The sequence below is a fragment of the Puma concolor genome, chromosome D3 (genome assembly GCF_028749965.1).
Source record: "Puma concolor isolate L17-30 chromosome D3, mPumCon1.1.hap2, whole genome shotgun sequence".
Lineage (NCBI taxonomy): Eukaryota > Metazoa > Chordata > Mammalia > Carnivora > Felidae > Puma > Puma concolor.
In genome coordinates, this window is record NC_141678.1 from 43,003,331 (window position 1) to 43,009,179 (window position 5,849).

Genomic DNA, 5,849 nt, shown 5'->3' on the forward strand with positions numbered 1-5,849 from the left:
GTGGGAGGGGGGATGGGCTAAATGGGTAAGGGGCATTAAGGAATCTACTCCTAAAATCATTGTTGCACTATATGCTAACTAACTTGGATATAAATAAAAAAAGTAAAATTAAACTAAAAAAATAATAATAAAAATTAAAAAACAGCTTTGGTCTCATTCAAGTTGATAAAAAATATCACTTTTCCTTTATCTAGCTCAAGCTGTAAAATGTTAAATAGTGAGACTATAAAATTCAACAAAAGAAACAACTGGGGAAGGCATTCTTTGTGAATGGACATGAAACCTTACAGGTAAAGTTGGAAATCTTATGCCACATAGTACATTTTGTTTTTTAAATGAGACGCTTTCTCTCATCTCTTAAGAATTAAAAAATGTTTTTCCTACCTTGCTATTTCTCCCACTATCGCTATTTTCATTGTCAAGTGAACTCACTTTTTTCATTAACAAATCAAGCAAGATGAGAATGTCCATTATTTGAGCAGATGCCTGCAAATATCTGCAGAGGTGGAAGAGCAAGTACGAATATGTCATGTTGATTCTGGACTTCTTTCTTCTAGAGAGTCCATCATTCTTGAGTATTAGATATTTTTGCATATTTAGGAGATGTGCAGTAAAAAGTTTCATGAAGTAATGGTTGTGGTTCTTCTCACTGAGAGAACAAAAGTTTAACCATCCTTGTGAATTCAAAGCTGAGTCAATTTAGACAAGGAAAGTAGAAAGAATGCCAAGTTTTGGCAATAGATTCAAATACTTTACCAAGGAATAAATTATCTGTGGTTGGAACACCAAACATGAAGCTTAGAAACAGTGGGTGAGGAAGGAAGGTAATATTTTGATTTCTATACAGGACTAACATACTGAAATATAGATGATATAGGCATACAATTTAAATTATAGATGAAAATTCTCACCTACATTCTTTGAGAGCAAGGGTCATAGATTAACCATTTTTACATCAGCCTATTTCCTTTACTCCAGGTGATTTCATCCATTCCCATGACTTAAATGTCAATGTATATCATGCCTAGGATATATGTCATTTAAATGTATGACTTCCAAATTTGTATCTCTAACCTGGACCATTTTGTTGAGCTCCATGCTAGCACGTCTAAGTATCTAACCTGGATATTTAACAGGAATCTTAAAATGAACATGTCCACAGCAGAATTCTTTATTTTCCCCTGAAATCCTGCTCCACACAGCATTTTCCATTCCTGGTCATGAAACTACTACCCAATTACTGAAGCCCCAGATACAGACATCATCCTCATTCTGCCTTTTCTCTTTTATGACCATCACTCACCTCGTCAGCAACTTCTATTGGCTCTACTTCCAGAATGTTACTCTTATCCACCCACTGTTTTCCATGTTCACTACTGCCACCTTTATCCAAGCACCATGAGTCCTTGCCTTTTCTATCGCAGCAGCATAATTGCTATCTCAGCTTTCCCTCTCCACCTGCTACAAACTCTTCCAAATAGTAACTTCAAATATCAACCAAATAATGTCACTGAACTGTTTTTCACCACAGACAGAAAAAAATCCCAACTCATCACCCTCACTTACAAGGCACTACATAATCTACCTTGACTCTCCAGGGTCTCACATTAGTAAGACCACTGAGGTAGGGCTGGCAACACAAGTTAGTGGGGAAGTCAACCTAGTTTTTAAAAACATTGAAAGGCCTTCAATGAAAGAGAATGTGTTTAGGGAAAAGGAGTTCCCCTACTCATTTTTAACGACTTTTGTAAGAGCTAGAGATTTTCACCTACAACATAATCAATTTGAGAAGAAAAAAAAATCTAAGAAGGTGTTAATGAAAAAATGCTAAACATCCCAAATTGCAAGTCCTCTTCAATAGGGAGCATAAGATCATTAGTGGAATTAACTTGGAATTGAATAGCTATTTTGGGACCCCACAGCACACACCCCAACTATCTTTCATCCAAAAATGTTATCTCTAACCTGTGACCATTCTTTCCCCAAACTGACCTCCTACAAGGTACTTGCGAAAAATCCTGCCTCAATATTTTATTTCTCTGTAGAATACCCTTTATCTTTACAAATCAGTTTGAATTGTACTGAAAGTTCATTAAGGCATTATCATGGGACCTCTTTCTAATATTAGCTGTTAAATCCTCAGGTTGTAATCAAATCCTTCGGGCACTTTATTACCTAAACAATATTGAGTGTAGCCTAAAACAGGTAATATTTTGCCAAACCCAGACCAATGGTGGGAGGTTTCAGGATGGGGCTCCAATGTGCATTTATTCATAGTTGTTGGTATTGCTTTTCAGAAGTTTCAATGGTGGTTTGAATTTCTCAAGGGTTACACTATGATTTCTCCTGTGTAGTGCTCTACAGCGTCACTGATTAGCCACTTACAAGAGTATAAGCCCCCGTCGTCTTAAAATAAATAGCCTGTAGTCTCCTAGGATATCATGACAAAGTACCATACAGTAGGTGGCTTAAACAATAGAAATTTATTTTCTTACAACTCTGGAAGCTACAAGTCCCAGATCAAGCTGCTAACAACATTGGTTTTGGGACACATCTCTCTTTTTGGTTTATGGACAGCCATCTTCTCATTGTATCCTCACATGGCCTCTTCTCTGTGCATGCCCAAAGAGAGAGACAGAGAGATAATCTCTGATATTTTCTCCTCTTCTAAGGATACCAGTTCTATCAAGTTACAGTTCCAACCTTATGACTTCATTTAAACTCAATTACCTACTTAACGGCCCAATCTCTAAAGATGGTCACACAGAGGATTACGACTTCCACATATGAATTTTGGAGAGGACACAATTCAATCCGTAACAAAGAGACTTTGCAATATTGGGAGGAGCATCTTAACAGAAATCTCCAGTTAAAACCATACAATCCGAACAACTGAAGTATGGGCTAAAAGTGGTGTCACAAATCTGGCACTAGAGGACACGTAAACTGAGCTGAACTATATAGACAGCAATGTAAATCTAGTTAATGCCAGTCAGAGAAAAATATCATAATTTCAGTTTTAAACACAATAATGTGCTGTTTTTTACTTGTAGCAAGAATTACTATCAATCTCCATTCATTGGGCCAGAGACCCTTGTGGTGTTACCAAAAGCCTTGCCCATCACGTAGCACACTACCTACACTTGTGAGTTCATTATGCCAGATTTTTCATTGTTCAAATTAACTCTGATTATAAGTTAGGGATAAATAAAGTAAACAAGCATGCAAAATTTGGGTTTTTTTTTCTTTCAGAGAGGAGAAGATTTAATGCACTGTAGGAGTAATTTACTAAATAGTACTTCAGCTTCTTACTAATTAAAGAGTGACTCAGGTCATGCATTTAAGTGCACACAGCCCCAGATGTCTCATAAGTCAACAACACTACATAAACAACACCATTTTATCCTGAATTGAGCACGTTGAACACTGGCAAAGTTCAAATTTGCTAGAATCCTTACTTTGTAACCTGCACTCCATTTCAATCATCTCAAGTAAGGAAAGTTTGCTGGCATACATTTTTTTCTTTGTTGATTCTCTGGTATAACACAACTGTTCGGCCACACTAATAACTTTGACAATATCCAAAACTACCTCATCAATTTATGAAAGCAGTAGAGCTTTACCAAGCCATAACTCTTTAATTGGAGTCAAATAGCTGTTTCTTTGACACTAAGTGTTGCCCACCTAGATTTTGTAACCTAATTTGCTTAGCTAATGAGAACAGTGTGTCACAGTAGATAGAAGTTGGTCTGAAAATTAAAGCAGCAAATGTAATGGAGTTTTCTGTTCCAGGGAGAGTTACTTTGAAATCCAATAAGGACAACACTGATTAAAAAGGAGGTAGTTTAGGTTTCACTAGGACTTCCAGCATGTATATTCTTGCATATACAAATGATGAGACCAGTACATAAAGTTAGTCATAATCAAGGAAGCTGTTCACTTATATAACCATTTTCACTCCCAGGTTAATGGTATAGCTGAAAATTGACATGTCTAAAAATGGCTACTAAAATAATTCAGGCATCAGGTAAGAATTTGGAGCTGAACAAAGAATAGGATAGTTGCTTATAAAATAGAATATTCAGAATTACACAAAATCATATAACACCGTCATTTATAGTCGGAAGCTTGTTGAAGCTCCCTGGGGTATTTTGTAAGTAAAATTAGGCCTTAAGTGTCTGTGAAATTATGAACCTTTGCACACATTAATTTGCATAAGTATAAATAACTTTCTGAATCTAGATCCAGCCTCTATCACTACCTCTGAATTACAGTGTCAACTTTATCTCAGCAGAGTATTTCAACAAACACCATCAATGAATACTGAGGCCTTTTATGTGCCAAACACTGCTCATGTGTAAGAGCTGACAGCCGAGAGCAGGAATAGACAATAAATAAGTTTTAAAAAAAAAAGACTAAATGATTCCAGATGGTGGCTCATGTAATAAACAATTAAGAAAGTAATAAGTTAGAGAGTAATAGGGTAGGAAGACATACTATAAATAGAGTGGTCAGAAAACCCCCTTCTGGACATAGGACACTTAAGCTGAGAACTTTTAGTTTAAGAAGAACTTTTAGATAAGAAGGAACCATCCATGTGAAGACAATGGAAGAGTGTTCGAGGCTTTTGAAAAATCTGAAATGAATTGGAACATGGAATTCTTGAGGAATAGTAAGAGGGCCAGTGTGTCTCAGTGTAGAAGGTAAGAATGGTAGAAAGGAGTTAAGGTCAGGAAGCTAATTTAATAACATGTGGCCCAATCCTAATGTCTACAGGAAGGGAGGACACTAGGGAAGGATAAATTTCTAACTTCCTATCCAGGAGTAGGGATAAGCAAAAACAGAGCTTCAAGGCTGCTAGAATAGAATGACCTCCTCATTACTCCCTTAATATTATAATTATTATTCTTTCTAGAGAAGGGGCCAGCAAGCTTTTTATTTCTCAAGCAGGGGCTGGGAAAAGGATAAGTTACAAATATTTTAGTCTTTATGGATAAGTTACAAATATTTTAGTCTTTAAAGGCTCTTTTTAAACTATTCAATGTTGAGGGCACCTGGATGGTTCAGTTAGTTAAGCATCAGACTCTTTGATTTTGGCTCCAGTCTTGGTTTCATGGTTTGTGAGTTCAAGCCCCACCTCAGGCTCTGCACAGAGCCTGCTTGATTCTCTCCCTCTCTCTCTGCCTCTCCCTGCTCACTCTCTGTCTCTTAAAATAAATAAACTTAAAAAAAACTATTCAATGCTGCTGTTACATATATGAATGAATGAAGGTGACTGTGTTCCAGTAAAACTATATTTATAAAAACAAGCAGTGGCCACCTTTGACCTGCAGGTTTGCTGATCACTATTCTAAAATCTCTAAAGAATTTAACATCTGTGCAGTTCACTTCTATATCAAAAATATTATCATTCTAATGTAGTATTTCTTTAAGAACACCAGGTTACTTTTATTCTACTGATGCTAACTGAAAAAGAAATTCTCTATGAAAGATTTGAGTTCCAAACATTTAATGCTTAAATTAATTTGCACATCCTCAACTGATACATGTTGTCAAGGAGGCTCCCACACTATGTTTTCATTATCTCACTTTTCCCATCATTCATATAGATGGCTCCTTGGTAATTTCATCCTTCATTTCAAAACTCTTGTTATGAGGCAATAGACCATTAATGCGGCACATAGATCTTCCTGAAATCTAGACGAAGAACTTAATGAAGCTACAGGACACAAAATAATTGCCAGTAGAATACATTTTCCTAAATCCGTTATGGTATTATCAACAGTTTAATGGTAGTATATTTCCATGTAGGTTGTATACCGGGGAAGTATTAATAAAAATTATACTAT

At 36.2% G+C, this 5,849-nt stretch overlaps 1 pseudogene; it reads right to left on the minus strand.

The window, feature by feature from the left end:
• Positions 1-3,045: 3,045 nt before the first annotated feature.
• On the minus strand, positions 3,046-3,180 carry LOC112868485 (small nucleolar RNA SNORA62/SNORA6 family; annotated as a pseudogene).
• Between the last annotated feature and the right edge of the window lie 2,669 nt (positions 3,181-5,849).